Consider the following 27,282-nt stretch of genomic DNA (forward strand, 5'->3'; position numbering starts at 1 on the left):
TACCTCTGTTTTGGACTTTACACAGGTGCATAACTCATGACACAAGTGCACAACTCATGACACAAGCGCAGAATGTCATTAACACAAGCACAGAATGCATAACACAAGCGCAGGTTGTCTCACACAGGCGTAGAAGTCCCCAGAATGCCCTGCATTACCCTGTTTCTTGGGTTTTTGACCTGCAAAACATCTCAAAAGAAATCAAAAGCATAATTAGGGGGTTAGTTCACATTGGGTTCACCAATTAATGTGAGGTAGGAAATTAGGAATCATCACAAACAATATCAAAATACTAATCTAGCTCAATCACAAAAACTAAAATGCAATGATCTATCCTAAAACACACTCAATAGAGACATGAAACAATGTATACAAAACTAAAGACTATGCAAACCAAATGTCGATTTGAATGCTCCTTCATGCGGCTCCATTGTCCTTCTTTCTTCTCCAAATAGCCTTTGTTTGTGGATCTCACCTTTAAGTGCATACACCTAATGTGAAAGCAAGATGGATATTGGCACAAGAGTATTCGAAGCGTGATTGATTAGCAATTCGATAACCTGGTTATTCTCATTAGTTGGGATTGAAGAAATTCATCCAATTTATAGAGAAATTGGAGAAAAAGACCAAATTAGCATGATTCAATTCGAATGGAAATTGTCAATCAAAAATGTCAATTATGACAATTTATGACAAATTTCTATGTCAAGAATTGGTTGATTGTCAATTATGACAAATTATGACAAATTTCTATGTCATTCCCATGAAATTAGGAGAAAAATAGGAGAGAATTGAAATTATAAATTAGGAAATTGGAGAATAGGTGGAAAATTAGAAAATTAGGTAAATTAATTAATAATTTGTCATTTATTAATTAATTCACGAAAAAGAGGAATAATTAGCCAATTAAATGAACATTTAATTGTAATGAGAAGACTTAGGAAAAATAAATAATTTATTAATCCTAGAGAGAGAAAATGACAAACAAGGTTAAATGACTAAATCATGAAACCCTAGAAGATGAATTAGAAATGCGAGAATGACAATTAGGTCTTGATGAAGGATAATTAATGTCGAACATGATTTTGAATTGATAAATGACCAATGCGATAAATGATTTGATTGATTGACAAACTAATCGAGATTGATAAAGAGACCAAATTGATAGGTGCCAATTGACGAGGAACAATGACCAATTGATCCAAATTGACATGATTGAGAAGACGATGATGATTGATGACAAATCAATTGCAAAATTGAAAAGATTGACAAGGAAAACGATCGATGACAAATCGATCGCAAAATGACAAGATTGAAAACGATCACGATTGATGACAAGATGATCGCAAAATGACAAGATTGATAAAAGGACAACGATCGATGACAAATCGATCACATGATGACAAGATTGATAAGAGGACAAAACCCTAATTAGGATTGATGATGTCCAAAATGATACCAAATGAATACGCACATTGATGTGACAGGATAAGATTGATCAAAATCATGACTGGATAGCATTGTCGACAAGACCAAATTTGAGAATGAGATGATTGAAGAATGTAGAAGAATGACTCGATGCTCGCAAATGATAAAGATCAAGTGCGAATCATAGGAGAAATGTTAATGCGATGCAAAAACCTAAAATGAGGCAATGCGCAAATGTTAAAGTATGACTCCACAAGCATTGACCATTTTTGGGTGTCTACATTTTCCATTTTTGGGTGTCTACAATAAGTCCTCTAGATAATCAACAATTGTTGGCCCCCTTCAGATTAGAGGAGATTCATAGAGTAGTATTCTCCCTTCCACTAGATAAGGCTCTAGTGTCGAATGGATTTACAACCCTCTTTTTCAAAAAATGTTGGGATGTTATGTTCCTTATCAATCTTTTAGCTATTCCCAACTACTATATGTCGGTCCTTAAAGCTCCGTCTAGAGTCATTCATCAACTTGAAAGGCTGATTAGACGATTATTATAGAGGGACAACATAATGGAAGAGAAAAAGGTGCCTCTTATATCCCTAAAAGAAATGGCACATGATAAAAGAAAAGGTGGAGTAGGATTACATGCTCTTTAAAAAAGAAACATAGCTTTTGGGGGCAATCTTGTATGGAAAATGGTCACCAAACAAGAATCTAAGTGGTGTAAAGTTATGCAAGAAAAGTACTTCGACTCTCTTAATCCTTCTCGAGTTATCACTATCCTTGATCCCTCGAAGGGATCAGCTATTTGGAATTTTATGATATCCTCTAGAGAGGTTGTTACAACATATGTTTCCTAGGAGGTTCACGGAGAGAATTCAGTTTTGGGAAGATTTTGGAATGGATTCCCACCATTGAAATATTTAGATCCTTTATTGGAGGCTATTCCGACCATCGAAACTTGTTGGGGTTCTTTATTGATTGAGTACAGTTATGGAGTTGAACTCTTCTCAGGTAAAGTCATTTGGAAGGACTCATTGGATTTGCCCATTAGAGATGACCCAAAACTTTTCTTTCAAGAGATACTATCAAATAGAACACTATACATCTCAAAAAAGGAAGATAAGTTGATTTGGGCCCCTGCACATGATGGAAAATATTCTATTAAAATTGGCTATAAGGCTATCTGGTATATGGAAATTCAATATACTAAAAGTAGGGCCTTCTCCTTCTATTGGAATAGTCCTATCTTACCTAAAGATGGTTGCTTTGCCTAGCTAGCATTAAGAAAGAGGATTTTAATAAGTGATAAACTAGAAAAATTAAGTATTTCCAACTCTTTTAATTGCATAATTTGTAAGGAGGGGACCGAAATTGTTGATCACTTGCTCCTAAGGTGTCCTTTTGCTCAACAATGTTGGTCTTTTATTTTGAGGAAACTTAATTTATCAATGCCATTGCCTTACACTTTATGGGAGTTGTTTCAATCATGGCCTTCCCTCTTTTCTAGTTCCCTCTTTGCATGTATATGGAAATTTATCCCAGCGATAGTCATATGGTCAATCTGGTGGGAAAGGAATAAGAGGATTTTTAGATAGGTTTCTTCTCCATTGATAAGGATTTTGGAAGGGATTGAGAAACATATATTAGAACAGGTTAATGCTTACATAAAGAACACAAATAGAAATTTTAGCTTTTCTTCTTGGGATGGTGATATAATCAAGGTATGGAAAGGCCTTTCTATCCCATCTTTTTTTGCTTCAAATGACTAGAGTAAACACCAAATTAATAGAGCCTTGGTCAAATGGCAACCCCCATCAAAAGGTTTTGTGAAATTAAATTTTGATGGCTCATCTAGAGGTAACCCAGGGGATTCAAGGATAGGAATTTGCATTAGAAATCATTTAGGACACCTCTTGGCATTCAAAGCCTCCTCTATTCCTCCTGGGACTAACAATATGGTTGAAGCCCTTTCACTACTATCTAGTTTGACATTGGCTAAGAAATTAAGACTCCCTAAGATTCATATTGAAGGGGACTCATCTATTATAATCAAGGCTTGCATATCTAGATGTTCTTTTAACTCAAGGATTACTTACATTTTACATTAAATCTGCGCACTTTTGGACTCTTTTGTAGAATGTTCCATATCTCACATATTTAGGGAAGGTAATAGAGAAGAAGATATCCTAGAAAATATGAGTTGTGATAAGCTAGAAGTGGATTCTACGTTGATGCATCTTAAAATAGAACACTTTCCTTTACTTTCAGAGGTCATAAATTCAAAAAAGGAAGTTTGTTGTTAAACAACCTCCCCGTTGATGCCCAAATGGCCACACAATCAACTTCACAATGAACAAGTAAATGGGTCATAAAACTTGTACACAAAATAGTGTTATGCTTAAGAGTCTAGTAAAGGGATGTCATACAAATGTTAGCTCAATCTTGAAGGGAGACAATATTGATGCTAAGAAAGGCCTGATAGGGAAACCATCATCTCCTCAACATATCAAGGTTGAAGAAATGATGGATGGTTAGCATCTAGTTTTCATCAGGTGTATGTGATCAAGGATTGTCTAGGGTTCACATGTGGTCAAGGGTTGAGCAGTAGCCACAAATTTAAAACAAATGTTGAGCTTCATCAAAATAGAAATAGACTCTTTCTAGCATAACCTATCTGGTATAGCCTTACCAGTTCTTCCCAACTGATTTACCATAACTAGTAGTTGAGTCACCAATATAATGCACCAGTAATGAGTACATCTTAGGTATTTGACATTGTGAACAAGGAAGAAGTAGTAGTAGCTGATTCAAGGTAATTGTTGAGCATGCACCTAATAGAAGTAAACTCCAACAGGTACAACCTAACTGGCTAATCGACCATTCAATGAACCGGTAAATGGGATAACAATCTAGTATATAAAAATGGTGTTATGATAAAATGACCAATAAGGGATGCAGTAGCAGCAAAGTCAAGGTAATTGTTTAGTGACAATATTGATGCTAACAAAGGCTTGATAGGGAAAATATCATCTCCTCAATATACCAAGGGTGAAGAAATGATGGATGGTTGGTATCTAGTTGGCATCAGATGTATGTGATCAAGGATTGCCAAGGGTTCACATGTGGTCAAGGGTTGAGTAGTAGCCATAGATTCAAAACAAATGTTGAGCTTCATTAGAATAGAAACACACTCTTTCTAGCATAGCCTATCCAGTATAGCCTTACTAGTTCTGCCCAATCGGTTTACAATAACCAGTAGTTGAGTCACCAATACAATGTGCTGATAATGAGAATGTCTTAGGCATCTGACATACATTAATGAGAAAGAAGTAGTAGTAGCTAGTTCAAGGTCTCCATTTTCTAAAGCCCTGGACTTACTTCAATCTTGGAGTAGTTTACAGGATATTGCAAGGCCATGAAACTTGAGTTTATATTGGGTAAAAAATTACTCTCTGTAGTTCAAAAATACAATCTTTGGAATGGAAAAGAACACATTCCTGATCTCTTCCCAAGATATTATTTGTAGAGCCAATATGATTTTATCATCATATATGATAGTATTAAGTGCTCATTGGACCTGAACTCAGTTTGCCCATTTCAACAGTCTGCTTAGAATATGGGCAAAGCTCTTGACTCAGAGATAAGAAGCAGGATCTATTCCAAGCTTCATGCACTCCTGGCAATATTAGGACATGACCAAAACATTCTTGGCCCATCGGCAATATTAGGTACACTTGCTCACACCTAGCAACCTTTGTCTCAATTCACTTTGGATTTGTCACTATCCAACTTGGAAATCCCCATTGTCTGCCTTCAGAATATGAGTTTGAATGAAGTTAGTGAAGATCAATGCCCATAACCTATGGAAGAATAAGGATCTTAATTCCCAAAAAGCCCTTCTAGATTCATAAATTTATCTTTGGCACTTCTTAGCAATGATGGCTGATGTTAATTTGGGAAGATTTGATGGAAGGTTTTATGCTGATTTTTTCCAATTTTGCACCAGACAATATGGCCTAAATACAATATTTTTTGAAGATCCAAATGTTTCATTTTTGCAATAGGTTCTTCTTCCAATTGTGCTCTTTTTGGAAGATTAAGGGGGTCAAGTTTCAGGTGATATCCGTGAAATGCCCTATTTTTTTGAGAGCTGATATAGCCTCACTGGTTTAGCTATTCCAGTCTACCATATACGGTTCTTCCAAACTGCCACAGCCTAACAAGTATAGTTTTGTCTATATGGCTCAACCAGTTCCCTATCTAGTTTACCCCATTTGGTGTGTTGCCCCATATTTTACATACCCAAATTTTAACTTCAAATTGGTCTCAATGTTGAATGAAGACTCAAATATGTGTCTATGTGTAACGAGTGAGCATGTGATCCAAGGTCATTATTAATCAAAATATGAAAAATTGATGATTTTTAAAAATTACCAATAATTAAGGGAAATCATTTTATAGACATGTCCTAAGCATCATTTTGTGTCATGTGACTAATTTTCACTTGAACCCAGTTCTTAGTTTATCATATATAAAACTTTCAAATTTTGATGTCCCTCTCCCAAAATTGATTAAAATATCTCATCTTAGGTATCATCATGAAGAATAAATGATTATGTTGGCTTGTTTCCCTACCATCAATGTGTGTTTCAAATTTCAGAATCTAACTCCAAACCGTTTGGAAGATATGGTCATCTTTGCTAAGTTTGGGCATTAAATTTAAAATATTTAAATTATTTTTTAAAATATAATTTAATATTTTAAATTATTTTAATATTTGTGGTTATTTGAGGGAAAAACTTGTCTAAAAATGTCATTTTCATTTCTCCTTTATTCTCCTCCATGGTCTATGATTTCTGAGGTTGAGATCATAGCCTTTGAAAGAAGTGGTTAAAGATGCTCCGTTTTCGAGCATTTCTAACCCATATTCTTAACCTCAAAAGAAAAGAAAAAAGAAGAAAAAGGTTAAGAATGATCCAAAACACATCATTTATAACCTTATCTATTATCCTTGTGTGCACGTGCTTTGTCCAAAAAGGTTAGAGATGCTCCATTTTGGAGCATTCTTAACCTTCTTCATAAGAGTTAAAAAGAAAATGCGCAAATGAAATGCAATCTCATGGCTTTTTGTAAGCGAAGACAATATGATTAATAATGAAAATCTGTAGTGCAAGTGTTTCTACCTTCCATTCCATCCATACAAAATGAGATCTCATGAATAGGTCATTAGCATTCATCAAAGCTTAAAAGGGTTAGAGGAATTTCATCGGATGTTGTAGCTGCGATTGCTCTGATAGACATAGATTGCAAGTCATGAAAGCATAGCCTACTGTGAAAGATTTGATAGAATGCTTAGGTAGAATCGTGAAGAATGGAAAAGAATATGGAAGCATCAACATTGCAATAAACTGTTTGATATAACATTGCACAATAACTATTTGACAGAATGCAAGTGCAATTGGCAGATGTAAAGATGAATTCCACAACCTTTAAATGGGAGCTTTTGATCATGGTATGGATGTTCATCAAAGTATAAAAGATAGAGCAACTCATGAAGCATGATAAAGTTGTAAATTATTTTTTTAAAGGTTCAACTGCTTTGTGAAACATGACCACAAACCATGGAAGAAAAAGCTGCAAATTGTTTGATAAACTAATATGGGAAAGTATAAATGTAAATTATGGAATCCTAACCCAAGCCATAATTTAATTGGACTCATGTGTTTGAATAGTTGTGGATTATGGAAGCAAATACAATACACATGAAGTGTGAAGCATAGCCAATGTCGTGATTGCAAAATGTGGAAACATAGACAATGTGACGAATGCGGAAGCTGGTGGATGCTATTAAAATTTTTGACCAAATTAAAGAAACATGATCTCATGGAATGCCAAGATTGCAGGATATGCATGATGCAATTGGCGGGTGTAAATCTAAATTTTGCAACCCTTTGCTAGAATCTTTCTTGTCCATGCCAAAATGTGAGTTTTGGACCAGTGAAGAGACATCCATCAAAGCATGATAAGAGGAAGATCTCTGTCAGACATCATAGTTTAAAATGCTCCAATAGATATGTATGTAGAGTGTAGAATCATTCACTTCACAACTAGGTTGTTTGATAGAAATCTACAACAAAACGCTATCCCACAGAGATGCCAACTCATGGACAAAATGCTTACAAGGCATGCACAAATTTAATTTGATGAAATTGCTTTAAGATCTTTCAAGATAATCCAATTAGTAGGTGTGAAGCCAATTCTATTATCTTTGTTAGCATACACCATGTACCCACCAATATGGGAGTTTTTAATTATGAATATAGAAGCATAGACAATACACGTGGCGTGTTTGATAGAATGTTGTGTGATGCAGATTATGGGAAGCATTGACAATGCATGTAAACTGTATGACATAATGCTTCAAAGAGACATCACCTTATGGAATGCAATTGGCAGGTGTACAGCCAAATTTCACAACCTTTGCAAGCATCCTTTCAGTCTCTGTCAAAATGGGAGCTTTATATCATGGTATGGACATTCATCAAAGCATAAAGGATAGAGGAATTTTGTCAGATGTTCTGGTTGCAACTGCTCTGGTAGACATGTATGCAGAATGTGGACACATAGACAATGTGCCACATGTTCACTGTTCAGCAGAATACCTCAAATCGACGCCATCCCATTGCATGTAATGATTGCGGCATATGCACAATGTGATTGATAGATTGGTTAAAAACACTTTGAAATCTTTCAAGCAAATACACTTTCTAGATGCAATCTGATTCAGCAACCTCTTCCAACATTCTCAAAGACCGTGATAGCTATACTGAGGACACTCTAGTCTTTATAATTAAGAAGGAAGATAAGGGAAATAAATGGAGTGGTCGATTTATAAAATTTCTTTATTCTTTGATAAGTGAATTTCACTTGTGTATCAAATTTTGGAGAAGTTTGGAATCTTTAATTATGGCATGGATTATTCAGTATGATTCTACTAGTGACACTAGTGAACATGTGCACAAGAGTGGAGACTCAAGTTATATTGATCCCTTACCATGAGAGTAATTTGACACTTAAAGGTTCAATGTGTGTACAAAGTTGTAGATGATCATAAATCTATGATGATGAAAATATTTTGTAGGATCATCTAAATGGAGTTATCACCTCTATTCAAAAGTTTATATTAAATTGTTGCACATTCAGATATTGTTGTTCCTTTCATACACTCCTTATATGTGAAGACAACTTTAGATGGTATGAACAATTATTTCAATCGGCCATTCTTGAGGACGTGAATGCCATTACACATTATTGTAAAGGGTTGTGGAATGGAATGATGGTTATTAAATACAATTGAAGAACATGCTCTTGAAGGTTAGGTTGTTGGCAAACCAATGGTTCTTGGATCGAGAGAAGGATCAGTGCCCACTTTATTAAGAACATTTCATTGGTCTCTTTCTCGAAAGGATGTAAGTTCTATATTATTGTTCAAATAGATGGTCAAATGGTTACAAGGGTACATGGAGTTGACTTATATGGGAAACTACCTAGACAAAGATGGTGATTTGTTTCCTCTTTCAAAAGTTGTATGTTTCTATTTATCTTTCTATAAAAGTGAGTGTCACTTATATAACTACAGGGTAAAATTTGGACTAAATTTTTGTAAAAGTTAGGTAAATCCTAACTTGTTCCTAAACAGGTAGTTATGCTAGGTGGTTACCTAGATGGTTATGCTAAGTTGTTGCAAGGTGGTTTATTTCCAAAAGCCTATAAATACAAGGATATTTGTAATGTAAAAGGGGGACTTTGATGAAGGGGAAACTCTGCAAAATTTTGTAGAGGAACTAAGTGCAAACTTTTGATGTTCATACCTTTGTACTAAGGGGTTTTTGAACTTGTATATATTTTCAAAAAGAATAATGAAGAATGCATTGAATTCATGTGTCTTGAATGTATTCATGAGTTATTGTTACTAATTTCTCGTATATTGAATCAGTAATCCCTTTATGTATTGGTGAAATTTGTTGATGGAACACATCATTTCATGGTACCTTGACTTGCATGTGCTAGTGCAACCTATATCTTCGTGTGTTGAGGTTTATTGTACTTATTTCATCATCATTGTATGACTAACCTATTTGTTGGTAACCCCTTTCATAATTTTTATCATTTATGGAATCCTACTTGGTATTCATATGCCTTCTAGTAGGGTTTCTGTTATTAATCTTGTTTAATTTCTATATTTTCTCCTTTATGTACTTTCAGGTATAAAGTACACAAAAATCCTAAAAACCCCCATCATACGAGGGAGCTGCCCCTCTCAAATGTAGAGGAAGATTGCAGTTTTACTACAATCTCTCCAACTATTGGAACATTTGCCACTACTCTTTGAGAAAACAGGGTCAGTTTCAGATAAATGACCGCAGTGACAAATCTGTTTACCAGCAAATTTTTGGCGACTTTTCTGGGGAGTGAAATACCAGTGTGATTTGTTCCTAAAAAATTATAAGGTACCTTCTTTAGAATGAAGGTTGGCGACTCTGTCTGAAAGATCAAATTCAGAAGAATGTTTTGGTACAAAGGAAAGTTGGAAAGTGACAGTGAAAGTGACAATGAAGACTATATATATCAAAAGAAGCAACTTCCTAATGAGCCCATACAAGTTGAATTCTTGAAGAATTTTTATGGTGGCATGTAGTTTACTTGTGATAAGATTCATCCCTCTTTATGTCAAGTGTTGCAAGATATTGAAGAAAAGAATATAAAAGAGATTTGTTTTCTTGCTTGTGATTATTTACCTAAATCAAAAATAATCAAGAAAGATGAAGACAAAAGTGATCTTTCTCCTGTACCAGTTGTTCAACAGAATCAAAGTCATGATGATCTTGAACAAGTCAATTTCTTGAAGAGTTTGTACAATGGAAATAAATTTGATCCTCATAAAATTAATCCTTCTCTATTTCAGACTCTGCAAAAGATTGAGGAAAAAGATGGAAGAGAACCAAATTCCTACTTGTGATTGTATTCTTGAATCAACAATGGATAATAATGATGATGCTCATTCTTCTCCACCTATTTCTCAACAAAATCAGATTCTCAATGATTCACATATCAAGTTTTTGAAAAGCTTCTATGGAAATAGGAAACTTGATCATGACAAAATGCATCCTTCTCTGCTTCAAACATTGCAAGAGGTTGAACAAAAAGAGGAGGGAGAAAATTACTTTCTTGAAGATGTGCACATTCCTGATGATATATCTTATGATCCAAGTTTTGAAAAAGATCCATCACATTATGCATGTGTTGAGGAAGATGAATTCATATCAATTCACAAGGATACATGTCAAAAGAAAGATCAAAATAAAGTGTGTGAAGAAGAAAAAGAAGATGGTGTTAGAGCATGTCATAAGTATTGCACTGAAGAAATATTCTATCAACCTAAGAACAAGGAACTTGAAGAAGAGGTATCAAATGATTTCAAGTCTTGTTTGTAGCTCAAGCTTGAAGAAGATGATGAAGAAAGAGCATCCCAAGATGAAACTCAAGTAGTATTTATTCCAAGTTGGTGTCTCAATTCTTCTGATGATGACTTTCTATGTGGAGAAGATATTCTCATTCATCCATTACTAATAGTTGAAGATGAAAACTTTTCTAAGGAAATCAAATGTATGATACCTAGTGGACAATCTTGTATGGATATGGTCAATGCAAAAGTAACCATAGGTAAAATTTTGTAGACATATTCTTTATCTTCAAAAATGGAGACTTTTACTGAATTTCTAGATCAGCCCCGAGTGAAAGAAGATTAACCATCAAGCATCCACTTTTTATAATACATTCCACCTGAGTATGAAGTTTCCAAATTTAATGAAGACTGTGATGAAGAGGAATCAATGGCACAAGAGAACACAAAAAGTAATGCATATGTTTATGAGCAGGTTGAAGATGAAATCCATGTAGGTATATCAATGAATGTCCCTAATTTGATGGAATTACAATCTATGCCTTATGAAGTATTCAAGGTTCAAAATAATCCTCTTTTTGAATCCTTAGATAAAGAATACTCACCTATATCAGAGGATAGTTTTGGGAATTGTGCCAATAGTGAAGCAAGGAATGAAGTAATGGATGATCTAATGAAGGAAGCCAATGAAGTTAATTCTCATAATGTTTGTTTTCCAGATTAGTTTTTGAAGGATTCAAATGATGACTTCTCCTATGGTGAAAGTGTGCACCTCAATCCTTTGTTTTCAGATGAGTGTATTTCTACAGGTGTTTTTCAAGATGATATTCATGAACATGATTCAATGGTTATGTCTACTCAAGTTTCTTCACATCACAGATTGTATGAAGGTTGTCTAATTTGTGGATTAATTTATTGCAAACCAGACTATTAGAGGGATCTTCAGATAGAGGATATGGGTATGCTTGATGGTATTCCACAAATTGCCAATAATGTTCAAAGTGGTACCCAAATATTTCAAGAGAGCTCACAGATTTATGATGAGAGATGGTTGTTTGGTTTATTGCACAAACATTTTTTTCACCTTATACATGTTTCTCTTGCCAACCTACTGAGCTTACAAGTGTCACATGGATGCACACCACTTTTCTACAAAGGTACCTATTTCTCTTAGCCTGTGAATGGTTTTGTATGACAATTCTGGAGAAGTTTGAGGTAGGATTTGCCTACGATGTACATATTTTAGTTAGAATTTTTTTTGTGTTTATTTCATTTTTGGTTTGTGTCTAGTTTCTTCAGCTATTCCCTATGTTGTTTCCTCTTTGACTAAGTTGCCCAATGGATAGCACACTAGCCTGCTAAACCAGAGATTTTGGGATCATCTTGTGTCCTTTGCAGTCCTTGTCCCTAGTCAGAGCCAGTTGCTGCCCCATATTTGACATACCCAAATTTTAACTTCAAATTGGTCTCAATATTGAACAAGGACTCAAATATTTGTCTATGTGTAATGAGTGAGCATGTGATCCAAGGTCATTGTTAGTCAAAATATGAAAAATGGATGAGTTTTGAAAATTACCAAGAATTGAGGGAAACCATTTGATAGACATTTCCTAAGAATGAATTTGTGTCATGTGGCTAATTTTTGTTTGAACCTAGTTCATAGTTTATCATATATTAAACTTTCAAATTTTGATGTCCCTCACCCAAAAATGATTAAAATCTCTCATCCTAGGTATTATTGTGAAGAATAAATGATGATTTTGGCTCATTTCCCTACCATCAACTCATGTTTCAAATTTAAGAGCCTAACTCCCAACAATTTGGAAGATATGGTTGTCTTTCCTAAGTTTGGGCATTAAATTTAAAATATTTAAATTATTTTTCAAAAGATAATTTAATATTTGTGGTCATTTGAGGGAAAAATTTGTCTAAAAATGTCATTTTCATTTCTCCTTTATTCTCATTTGTGGTCCATGGTTTCTGAGGTCGAGATCATAGCCTTTGAAAGAAGTGGTTAAAGATGCTCCATTTTCGAGCATTTTTAACCCTTATTCTTAACCTCAAAAAGGAAGAAAAAAAGAAGAAAAAGGTTAAGAATGCTCCAAAATGGAGCATTTCTAACCTTATTTCTTAACCTTGTGTGGACCCGCTTTGTCTAAAAAGGTTAGAGATGCTCCTTTTTAGAGCATTCTTAACCTTCTTCATAAGATTTAAAAAGAAAATGCACAAATGAAATGCAATCTCATGGCTTTTTGTAAGCGAAGACAATATGATTAATAATGCAAATTTGAAGTGCAATTATTTCTACCTTCCATTCCATCCATACAAAATGAGAGCTCATGAACAGGTCATTAGCATTCATGAAAGCTTAAAAGGGTTAGAGGAATTTCATCAGATGTTGTAGTTGCGACTGCTCTAGTAGACATAGATTGCAAGTCATGAAAGCATAGCCTGTCGTGAGAGGTTTGACAAAATGCTCAGGAAGAATCATGAAGCATGGCAAAGAATGTGGAAGCATCGACATTACATGTAAACTGTTTGATATAACATTGCATGGTAATTGTTTGATAGAATGCAAGTGTAATTGGCAGATGTAAGGCCGAATTCCACAACCTTTAAATGGGAGCTTTTGATCATGGTATGGACATTCATAAAAGTATAAAAGATAGAGCAACTTGTGAAGAATGATAAAGTTGTTAATTGCTTTTGTAAAGGTTCAACTGCTTTGTAAAACATGACTGCAAACCATGGAAGAAAAAGCTACAAATTGTTTGACAAAATAAAATGGGAAAATATAAATGCAAACTGTGGAATCCTAACCCAAGCCATAATTTTCTTGGACTCATGTGTTTGAATAGCTATAGATTTTGGAAGCAAAGACAATACACATGAAGTGTGAAGCATAGCCAATATTGTGACTACAAAACGTGGAAACATGGACAATGTGATGAATACAGAAGCTGGTGGATGCTATTAAAATATTTGACCAAATTAAAGAAATGCGATCTCATGGAATGCCAAGATTGCAGGATATGCACGATGCAATTGGTAGGTGTAAAGCCAAATTCCGCAACCCTTTGCTAGCATCTTTCTTGTCCATGCCAAAATATGAGTTTTGGAACAGTGAAGAGACATCCATTAAAGCATGATAAGAGGTAAATCTATGTTAGACATTATAGTTTAAAATTATCCAATAGATATGTATGTAGAGTGTACAATCATTCACTTCACAATTGGGTTGTTTGATAGAAATCTACAACAAAACACTATCTCACTGAGATGCCAACTCATGGACAAAATGCTTACAAGGCATGCACAAAATGAATTTGATGAAATTGCTTTAAGAAATTTCAATCTAATCCAATTAGTAGGTGTGAAGCCGGTTCTATTATCTTTGTCAGCATGCTCCATGTGCCCACCAATATGGGTGTTTTCAATTATGAATATAGAAGCATAGACAATACACATGACATGTTTGACATAATGTTGTGTGATGCAGATTATGGAAAGCATTGATGATGCATGTAAACTGTCTAACATAATGCTTCAAAGAGACATCGCCTTATGGAATACAATTGGCAGGTGTATGGCCAAATTTCACAACCTTTGCAAGCATCCTTTTAGTTTGTGTCAAAATGGGAGCTTTAGATCAGGGTATGGACATTCATAAAAGCATAAAGGATAGAGGAATTGTGTCAGATCTTGTAGTTACAACTACTCTAGTAGACATGTATGTAAAATGTGAAGGCATAAACAATGTGCCACATGTTCATTTTTCAACAGAATAACTCAAAATGATGCCATCCCATTACATGTAATGATTGCGGTATATGCACAATCTGTTTGACAGATCGGTAAAAAACACTTTGGAATCTTTCAAGAAAATACAATTTCTAGATGCAATCTGATTCAACAACCTCTTCCAACAATCTCACGGATCATGATGGCTATACTGAGGACACACTAGTCTTTATAGTTAAGAAGGAAGATACATGAAAGAAATGTAGTGGTTGATTTATAAAATTTCTTTATTCTTTGATAAATGAATTTCACTTGCGTATCAAATTTTGGAGAAGTTTGGAATTTAATTATGGCATGGATTATTGAGTATGATTCTACAAGTGAAACTAGTGAACATGTGCACAAGAGTGGAGACTCAAGTTATATTGATCCCTTACCATGAGAGTAATTTGACACTTAAAGATTCAATGTGTGTACAAAGTTGTAGATGATCATAAATCTATGATGATGAAAATATTTTGTAGGATCATCTAAATGGATTTGTTACCTCTATTAAAAAGTTTATATTAAATTGTTGCACGTTTAGATTTTGTTGTGCCTTTCATACACTCCTTATATGTGAAGACAACTTTAGATGGTATGCACAATTATTTCAATTGGCCATTCTTGAGGATGTGAATGCCATTACACATTATTCTAAAGGGTTGTGGAATGGAATGATGGTTATTAAATACAATTGAAGAACATGCTCCTGAAGATTAGGTTGTTGGCAAACCAATGGTTCTTGGATTGAGAGAAGGCTCAGTGCCCACTTCATTAAGATCATTTCATTGGTCTCTTTCTTGAAAGGATGTAAGTATAGTATTGTTCAGATAGATGGTCAGATGGTTACAAGGGTACATGGAGTTGACTTATATGGGAAACTACATTGACAAAGATGGTGAATCATTTCCTCTTTCAAAAGTTGAAAGTTTCCACTTGTCTTTTTGTAAAAGTGAGTGTCACTTATAGAACTTCAGGGTAAATTTGGACTAAATTTTTGTGAAAGTTAGGGAAATCCTAACTTGTTCCTAAAAAGGTAGTTACTAAAAGTTGTCAGTTAGGTAGTTATTCTAGGTGGCTACCTAGATAGTTATGCTAAGTTGTTACAAGGTAGTTGTTTTCTAAAAGCCTATAAATACAAGGCTATTTGTAATGTAAAAGGGGGACTTTGATAGTGGGGAAACTCTGTAGAATTTTGTAAAGGAACTAAGTGCGAACTTTTGATGTTCATACCTTTGTACTAAGGGGTTTTTTAGCTTGTATATTTTCAAAAAGAATAATGAAGAATGCATTGAGTTCATGTGTCCTGAATGTATTCATGAGTTATCGTTACTAATTTCTCGTATGTTGAATTAGTAATCCCTTTATGTACTGGTGAAATCTATTGATGGAACACATCATTTCATGGTATCTTGACTTGCATGTGCTAGTGCAACCTATCTCTCTATGTGTCGAGGTTTATTATACTTCTTTCATCATCGTTGTATGACTAACCTATTTGGTGGTAACCCTTTCGTAATTGTTATCATTTATGGAATCCTACTTGGTATTCATATGTCTTCTAGTAGGGTTTCTATTATTAATCTTGTTTAAGTTCTATATTTTCTCCTTTATGTACTTTTAGGTAAAAAGTAAACAAAAATCCTAAAAACCCCTATCATATGAGGGAGTTGCCCCTCTCAAACGCAAAGGAAGATTGTAGTTTTACTACAATCTCTCCAACTGTTGGAACATTTATTACTAGTCTGTGAGCAAACAGGGGCAGTTTCAGATAAATGACCATAGTGACAAATTTATTTACCAACACGGTGTAGTCCAACCGATAGCAAAATTAGCTACATAGTCAACCAGTAAATGAGATCGTCAAGTTACCGTAGACCGATATACACATCTGCTCACCGATGTTTGGTTGTCATGGCAGATCTACAGTGAACTGACATACAAAATTGCAAACTAGGGCTCTAGTTTAGAGGTAAGCGGTAGTGGGGGCAGTTCTTCTTATAGCTATGATTCCCCTTTGTTCATTGTAATTGAGCAAGGATATAGGGTTTTTTTTCTAGTTCTTTCCCTATTAAGCTCTTGAACCATATATATATATATATATATATATATATATATATAGGCTTGCCACTTTTGCCTTAAAAAAAAACAATATTTTATTATTCTTACCTTGATTTTTGGAAAGGGTTGGTAGGAAATATATTATTTTAATTGTTTATTATGATTGGCCCTCTTGGGAGTTGTGATTGTGAGGATATTATTATTTAATTTTTTTTTTATTTAAATTATTTGTGGTTTATATTTAATTGGAACATTTATTTATAATGCCTTTGATTTATTTTATTAGGCTTTAATTTATTATTATTGTTTATTAAATTATTATTACATTCTCTTGTTACTAATTGAGTAGTTAAATATTATGTTTATACCTACCCTATTATTTTATTGGTTGAGATTTGAGGTTAAGTAAATAATATTATTTTATATTTTTACCTCGAATTTGGGTATAGTTGGTATGATTAATAATATTTTTAATTATTTTGATGATGGCCATGATTGGTTAGGGTTTTGAATTAATTTTTATATATTGAGTTTTCTGAGTTTTGTTGGGGGTTGGCTTGTTGGAGATTATTTTCATTATTGCAAAATTCATTATTTGGCTTGGGTTTGAATTTGGAATTGGAGCTTGGATTTGGGATTGCACATCATCAATTTTTATTGTCCATTTTTTCTATTACTAGGCTAGAGGGTTTATCCTTCTTTGCAATTATTTTCGAAAAGCTTGTTTGGAAAAGATTGTCTGGAGGAAATTTTGAGTTGTTGAGAAATTTAAATAAATCAATTATAAATGTGTTGATTGGGATTATTGTATTCTTTGGTTTAAATTTTTGGAAATGCTTGATGTGAATTTTTGGGCGTTCGGGAGTTGTTGGTGTTGTGAAAACGTTGTTTAGTCTGTTATGTATTATGCAGTAATTGTTGTATGTGTGATAGAACCCTGTGTAAGCATTACAGTGTTGTAAAAATATTTTTTATTCTGTTATGTATTCTGCAGTAATTGTTGTATGTGTGACAAAACCCTATGCAAGCATTACAGTGTCATAAAAACGTTGTTTAGTTTTTTATGTATTTTGCAGTAATTGTTGTCGGTGCTACAGAACCCTGTGTGAGCATTGTAGTGTTGTGAATGCAGTGTTTAAGCTACTAGATGTTCAGCAATAACTATTATATGCATGACAAAACCTCATGAATGTGCTACAGAGTGTCGTAAATGTAGACACCTAAAACTGTCTCATTGATCATGTACTAATTATTCCTCTAATTAGTTAAATAATTCTTTAATTCTTTAATTAAGTTAATTAATCTTATTCTTCTAATCTCATATTTCCTCATAATCTTACTAATTATTCTATTTCTTATTCTTTCATCATTTAATCATTTTAAACATTTTCTAAATATTAATTAAATATTTATTATTTAATTAATTATGGTTAATTCCCCTATTTAAATAATCTTTATTATTTAAATAAATTAATCATCAATTTCTATCTCTCTAATCATCTAATCATCAACCCTCTTCTAAATATTAATTAAATATTTATTATTTAATTAATTATGATTTAATCCTTTAAATTAAATAATCTTTATTATTTAATTAAATTCCATTTCTACATAGTTTCTTTCAATTATTTAATTAACTAATTAATTCTTCCATTTCCAAATCCCCAAATTTTAATTTCATATTCTTCTAATTTCTTCCAAATTCAATTACATGTGCAAGATTTCAAAAATCAAATTGAAAATTAAAGTTGGGTTCTAAATATATCCAAATGCTAAAATGAATTAAATAAATTCAATTATTTGAATAAATCTCATGCAAAGATTAAATTGAAAATCTAAGTCTAAATGAAAGCACATGCTAAATTAATTAATTAAATCAATTAATTAATTAAATCAATTGATTAATTAAATCATTTATCTCTTCAACTTCTATTTCCATCTTTCAGATAGCTTTTTCTAAATTAAGTTCTCTTTGTCATCTTTACTTCCTCCGATCATTCTTTTTCTTCTTTCAGTCAGCTTTTTCTCAATCAGTTGACTCCATTAATCTATTCAATCTATTCTGTTCCATTCCCACAATCAACAGTTCAACTATCAATTTTCATTTGAGCTCACTTGAGTTCCACCTCTTGATCAATCTGTTGCACCTTTCAATCAATCTCATCCAAAAATCTATAAATTGAGCATCCAATCTCCATTTTAAATAATCACGAACTTCAAATCTTTGTGTCACTTGCAGGCTACTAGCTCTCAATATTTGAGAGCCATCATACCACAGAGAAGAGAAGAGCAATGGAAGTGATATGCAATTTTGGAATAGGGAGTTTTTGATTGATTTGATTTATAATTCCTATTTGCTTGATATTGCATTATTTCATTGTTTTGTTTGTTAGATTTTTTTATTAGATAGGGATTTGTGATTTCCTTTTGATTGTAATTGATACATTGTTATTAAGATGAATTCTATAGGAATACAGTAAACACATTGTTTGATTCTGTACTAGTGTTTTGGCTTTTTTGAGTCAAATTTTTTGGGTCTATTTTTCATACCAGAGGCTCATTTTGATGTTGTTTGAGTGTCTTGAGGTGATCTGAGACTCTTTTGTTGATTTTATTGAGCTTTTGTATTTTTGGGGTTTTTTAATAAACTGGCTTACAATTTTTGGCAAATTTCATAAGATATGTTATGCCTTGATGTTATTATGCTTTGGCCTCATTTTGTTGGTATCATGGTTTATATGCATGATGTGTGTTCCATGTTATTTATAAGGTTGTTTCCATATGCTATTCATGTATCATGAGTTTATATTGATTGATAAACCTTGGTTATCTAGTTAGATTATTTCAGAGCCCTTGTTTATGTATTGTGCATTGTTGTCACACTAAGGTCTAGGTGTATGTTAGGGGAAGTGGGCTTCCAAGCAGGTGACTAGGGTCATGAGGATTAGACTGCTAGGTTACCCACGATCTAGACTACTAGAATACCTCATTGGGAGTTTACCTTGTAATCAAGTGATAACATAGATAACTAATCTTATTGGGATGGGTAGAGGTAAACCACCATAGTAAGATAATAAATGGATTTGTGGCCTCAACTCATGTCCCTAGTGTGATTTATGGATCCAAGAATGGTTGGGTAGACCTTGGTGATCCAGGTAAACCGAACTCCCTAGATATCCTCAAAAGTTGAGATGGTTCCACATGAGTATCATGGATGTTGGGATAGGTTCCCATGGTAGCTACATAAAATGACACTCCTTCCCTACATGTAGGTCCTAGAACCTTGAGTCTTGATTTGCAGGTTTCCTTTAGAGATTTTATGTTGGAGGTCTTATGTTTTCTTTAAGTGCTGAGTTAGCCTTGTGTTGTGTTTTTTGTTGTATCCTTTGGTTGTTAGGTGTCATTCTATATCTAGAGTGTGTGTGGGATCTTGTGTCATCTCCTAGAATGGGGGGTGGTTCCTTTGGTTCCACATGGTCAAGTGGTTTTATGCCTTCTTCCATTGGGATGTTCTTCATTGGTTGCTCTTGCACGTGGATGTGGATTCTTTCATTACAACTCATGGATGGATTCTTGTAGCAAATTCTTGTAATATGATTCATATGACATATGTATCTTGTAGAATTTATGATGTAATTATATATGTAGTTGAGAGTCATGCTCCTTAATTTAAATGGTTGATGTATGTATTATGATAGATGATACATTAGGCCATGATTATAATACTTGTAAGAAAATGTAACGTGGTAACTTGGATAATGGTTGTTAAAGGAATTGATTCTATGGTACACAATGTTATGTGAATGATTATGATGTTTAAGGAAATGGATTAGTAATGTGGTAATTAGCATTGAAAAATGGTATAATGATATTAGGTTGTTGAATAAGAGATTGGGATTAGGAATATTTGGTATTGGTGCTCTTAAAATGAATCATAAGGTTTATATGGGTTTTTCATTATTGACGAATAGAAATCATAATAATTAGATTAGTGAAGGATTCTTATTTGTGCATGAAAAGAGATGGAATTAGTTGATTGGAATTATCTAGTATGTGATAGTAATTATAATATATTCTTATAATGATATGTTCTTGAGGATGTTGTAGGTAATGATATTGAGATGCTCTAGGGAATGTTATTGATGTATTGTGTTTATTTATGCTTGCATTGTGTGCTCTTGTAATTGTGTTCATGATGGATAATTGTTTATCATGTTAACGAATGTTAAATGCATATGAGTACTTGATTATATATGTTGTAATAAGTGGTGTTTTTAAAAAAAATTATCTCTATTTGCATATTAGATGGTTAGTTTCTTTAGGATATTTTGGCGGGCATTACAGTATATGTGTGTGTGTGTGTGTGTATAAATATGTATGTGTGTGTGTATACACACACACACACACATGTATACACATACACATATATGTATATATATATGTATATATATGTATGTATATATGTATGTATGTATACATATACATATACATATATACATACATATATACATACATATATACATGTATGTATATATGTATGTATATATGTACACATACATATGTATATACATACATATATATACATATATACATACATATATATATATACGTACATACATATATACATACATATATACATGTATGTATATATGTATGTACATATATACATGTATGTACATATATACATGTATGTATATATGTATGTATATATGTATATATATGTATGTATATACGTATGTATGTGTACATATATACATACATATATACATACATGTATATATGTATGTATATATGTATGTATATATGTATATGTATATATATATATATGTATATATGTATATGTATATATATATATATGTATATATGTATATGTATATATATATATATGTATATATGTATATATATATATATATTAGATTTTGATGCAAGATATACAAGAAAATCACCATTATAATAAAATATGGTGTACAATAATGTATCTCATTACCTTATGGATGATGGCTAGGAAAACCCTCAAGTCCTAGTGGTAGTAGTTGTGGGACGTATGAATGTCTATGTGATGCCATGGATCATGATTGACATCATATCTCTATTCATCAGACAATGCTTCAGATATTTGTTACCTCTACCATGAGTTAAAAATTCTCACAATGTAGCTACTCTCTCTTAGCTTGCACTCACTCAACCTTTACATATAGGGAATTCATCCTCTCGCCATAGTCTACTGTAAGTTGTGCCACTAGCTCAAACATGTCCTCATGTCTCCAAGAACTATATTGTGGCCCATGACTGGCCCACGCTAATTATTGGGTGCCATTAGAAGAGACCATCATTTTTAGGATGTGGCTCAAAAATTCACAACATCCTTATGTGCCAACTATAAGAGACTAATCAATTATGAAAAAAATATCTCATGATGTATATCATTGAAATTAAAACTAATCATGCAACATACAAATCAATTGATACATATCATCTCACCTGGGTCTCCTTCTTGCTAATCAGTATCAACTAAAGTGCTATGAATCTCAATTATTTTAGCATTAACTATAATGGGAGGCCTAGTAGCAGTAACACCACTTGACTTCCCATGTTCATGATGATTTGGTGCCTCCATAATAGAGGGGTAGTAATGGTGATATATGTGCTTCGGAGGTAGTCTCTCATTTAGTGTATCATCATCCTCTCTCTCCTCCACTCTCTCCCCTCTATCCTTTACTATTGGTGGATCTTGATCTTGAGCATGCTTCTTATCCTAGTTCTTGTCCATTTCTTGATCTTAATATCCATATACATCCTTTAAATGCCCTCCTATGAATCATGTATCTGATAATTCCAATGCATTAGATCAATGATAGGATGATCCTTAGGGAATATGGGGGTAGGATAGTAGTATCCTACCATCAAGTGTATCCTCATGGTATATACATCATCATAACTAGAAAGTGAGTAGACATATCATTCCTCATCCCTTAGATAATTTAGGGCCACACCTAGTATAGTTAGTTAGGACTCATCTCTAAGTCTCACTATATTACAATTTGACCACAAATATGTTAGTATTGAGTGTGGAACTCCCTATATCTAACAAAACTATCATGTCACTTGATCATAGTAGTAGGTCATGACAATGTAGTCATGGTGATCGATGAGAAGTCGATCCTACTACATCCTTACCATTTGTTCTAGATGTCCCACCCATTGTGTCAATCTCTTATATGGCATATATTTTATGTCTACAAGTTCCAATCTATCAAACACAACTCTTCAACACAACAAGTATCCTCTCCATCGTGATCTCCAAAGTGGACAATAATGTACCCTATTAGGATAACTGGTGATCAATTGAGAGGGGGGGTGAATCAGTTGTTAACAAATTATGAAACTTTAAGAATACAAAACCTTTAAACAGAATGCATAAACCAAATACCAAAATAGTAGATATATCAATTAAGCACATACATAAACCATAAACCAAATACCATACATCCAAAACACATAACACCAAGATTCGTACATGGAAAACCCAGTAAAGGGAAAAATCATGGTGGGAAGCTTACTCATAATCAAATAATACTTCTGTAGTAACTATGTGATTGCAATAAGGGGCTTGCACATGCAAGAAGGCCAACAGCCTAGAGCACACTGCTCATCACAAAGGAGCTTCACTGATTACAAAAGAAATCCAAACAACAATCCAAAAATAAGAATGAACTGCAAGAATAGAATCTCCTATGTCTAAGTACAGTTCTAGTTAAGCTCAATACCAGAGGTCTTAAACCTGTTACACAAACCCAATTCGATCACCTATGATCAACCAAACCTTTTGCATATGATTACAACTCTATTCCCACATAGATAATCCTTTATCCCATACCACAATCTACAAAGAGATCTTACATCATATTTATACCAACCCAAGACCTAAACAATTAGGTCGGCCACCTAAGAGATGATACAAAAAATTCATTACATAAAAACACAAACTAATGATAAACTAAGTCAGCCTAAGATAGAAACAACATTAACCAAACAATGAATCCAACTAGTAACACATTCAGAGCATCTGCCAACATGTTACATAAACTGGTCCATAACCTAGCAGAATAAGACCAGACCTAAAATAGGTCACCATAAGCCAGATGAAATACCATGGATCAAGTGGAACATGAACACGATAACCATTAGCATCCTGATAACCTTTTAGAAGCTGCACCAACACCACCTATCAAATTCTTCAAAAGATCTTCAATAAAGCTCTATCAGTAAAACCCTTACCGGTAACCAAAAGGCTTACTAGAAGATATGATAGCTTCTGAATCACCTTATCCCGAACCAACTGAATGTGACAATAATTTTAACCACATGAATGACTGAACCAAACCAATTCCACCAATTGGAATATACTGGAGATGAATCTCCTGATCGTCATCAAAGCCCAACAACTCTATCGAAATCCAGTAGACAACCAAATAAGCTAGTGATGCCATCAATGACAAACATCAATGAAACACATAATCAATTCCTCCAAAATGCCAACATACCCAAGGCTATATCAATACTTCAATCTCAACTAAGAAACCCACTAGCCTCATGTCTATAATATATTTGAATGCCCACACGAAGGAGTGTGCATGGGGATTCACTTAGTGAACTTGGGTTATATCACGTGTGTTCATGGCATACTAAAGAATCTCCCTATTTTCAAAAAATATTGCCCTAAACTACTTTTTTGTCCCCCCTCCCAATACACAACCTGAATTAAAATCCCCCCTAGTTGGGTAAGTGCACATAGATGGTGTGCAAAAAGGGGGGTATAAGTAGACACTTTTTTTATTGAAATTAGCTAAACTTGAACTTGGAGGAGAAAGTTGAGAGCCATTGATTGAAGATATAAAGATACTCAAAGAACAAAGATTGTAGTACTCTGAATCTAGTTTCCAAAATAGTAATTTTTTTCAAAATTGGATAAGATTAAGGGGGTTAAATCCTTCGTGCATGAAAAATAGACCTTGATTTCTCTAAAAAACATAACATAGTGTCTAGCATGTGCATCAAAAAAGTCATAGTTAGATTTAGTATTTTGACAAATCCTTTGACAGAAAGATAGTTAAGAGTGAGCACTAGAAGTTGTGTATTTTTTTGTAATCTTTTGTTGAGAATTTTTTTAAATGATTTTTCCAATCAAGCACATTCCAAAAATCAGATACCTGTTCATGCACGAAGAATAACTTGCACCAAAACAATTGAAAATACAATTTATTTTTTAAATTGTAAAGAATCAAGTGCACTACAATAATATATAAAGTTTTTTAAATTTGGATAAGTAGATTAAAAGTTATTAAAAAAATGGTACACATATGTCTCTGAGAAATATGGAGATGTTGGTAAAAGAAATTCAATAATAATATGTTATTGTTCAAATTTAAAATAAATTATATGGTTAGAAAAATCAAAAGATGGGTGAAAATATGGTGGCAATTTTAGAAATACCCACTTGATGAAGTCTAAACCTGATGATGACAAAGTTGAGAAACAAAGTTGATAAAACAAAACACATCAAAAAGGAGGGAAATGGAGGAAAGTCAAACTTTCAACCCACATCTTTGTCATCCAGGCCTATTCACAAGCCTAAACAGTCAAAAATGCGTATGGGCTTCCTATACTATAAACAACGCATATGGGGTATTTCTAAAACAAAACTGCGTATGCACCTTTTTTACAATAAGAAGTGCATACATAGTGTTAAAGCTAGAAACAATGCATACGCGCTTCTGCCCATATATACAATGTGGGTGTGTGCATACATATATGTATACATGTATAATATGTAAAATATGATATTTCATGTATATATATAATGTGTATATATAATATATAATATACATTATATATGTATATATAATATATTACACACACATATGTGTGTATGTATGTGTATTGCCTTTTGATATTTTATGTGTATGTATGTATATTGATATATATTGTCTTTTGATATATTATTGTACTGTATTTTATTCCTCTCTCTCTCACTCACTCACTCTCTCTTAGGTTCCCAAATAACACCTAATGACCTCTTTGGACCATGTATGATATCTCAAAGGGTCAAATGGTTTGTTAAGGGGTCATGTGGTATTGTAACACATGTGTGGCTCAATTAGGACCCCTAATGACATCATGTGACATGTCTTCCTATTCCCCCCATCTCCCTCCCTCCCTTTTATTTCCCTCTCTCTCCCTCTATCCCTTCCTCCCTCTCTCTCTCTCTCTCTCTCTCTCTCTCTCTCTCTCTCTCTCTCTCTCTCTCTCTCCCTTTTCCATCCCCTCTCTTTCTCTCCCCCCTTTTCCATCCTCTCTCTCTTTTTCTTCCATTCTCTCTCTCTCTCTCCCTCCATTTTCCACCCTCCCTTTCCACCCTCTCTCTCTCTCTCCCCCTCTCTCTCCCCCTCCTTATCCCTCTCTCTGTATCTTTCCCTCTCCTTCTCTCCCCCTCTCCCTTTTTATCCCTCTCTTCCTTTTCCATCCTCTCTCTCACTCTCCCTCTCTCGCTCTTCCCCCTTTTCTATCTCTCTCTCTCCCCCCTCTCTCTCTCTCTTTTCCATTATCTCTCCCTCCCTCCTTTTTCCACCCTCCCTTTCCACCCTCTCCCCCTTTTTCACTCTCTCTCTCTCTCTCTCTCTCTCTCTCTCTCTCTCTCTCTCTCTCTCTCTCTCTCTCTCTCTCTCTATTCCCCTCTCCCTCTCTCTACCTCTCCCTTTCTCCCCCTCTCCCTCCCTCCCTTTTCCACCCTCTCTCTCTCCCTTTTCCATTCTTCCTCTATCCCTTCATCTCCCTCTCTTCCCCTCACCCTCCCTCTCTCTCTCCCTCTCTCCCCCTCTCCCCCTCTCCCTAACTCTCCATCTCTCCCTTTTTCATCCTCTCTCCCCCTCTCCCTCTCCCTCCCTATCTCTCCCTCTCCCTCTCCCTCCCTCTCTCTCCTACCATCCCTTTCCACCCTCTCTCTCTCTCTCTCTCTCTCTCTCTCTCTCTCTCTCTCTCTCTCTCTCTCTCTCTCTCTCTCTCTCTCTCTTTATCTCCTTCTCTCCCTCTCTCTCCCTCTCCCTCTCTCTCCCTCCCTCCCTTTTTCATCCTTTCTCTCTTCCTTTTCCATTCTCTCTCCCTCCCTCTCCATCTCTCTCCCTCTCTCCCCCTCACCCTCCCTCCCTCTCTCTCCCTCTCTCTCTCCTTCTCCCCCTCTCCCTCTCCTCCCTCTCCCTCTCCCTCTCTCTCTCCCCCTATCCCCCTCTCCCTCCCTCTCCCTCCCCCTCCCTCCCTTTTCCTTCACATTTTCTTTACTACAAAAAGTGTGTGCGAGGCACTAGGACTATTAGTTCACTGGTTTACTAAACATTTTTAAGGCCTAACAATGCATACGTGGTATTGGAAATATTACCGTTGGTCTATAGCAAACTTTTTTGGGCCTAATAGCGCATACAAGGTTCTAAAAAGACTGTGTACGTGGTATTGTGACATATACTTTTAATTTCCCAACCGCCTCTATGGCCTCA

This window comes from Cryptomeria japonica, chromosome 1, assembly GCF_030272615.1.
Source record: "Cryptomeria japonica chromosome 1, Sugi_1.0, whole genome shotgun sequence".
Lineage (NCBI taxonomy): Eukaryota > Viridiplantae > Streptophyta > Pinopsida > Cupressales > Cupressaceae > Cryptomeria > Cryptomeria japonica.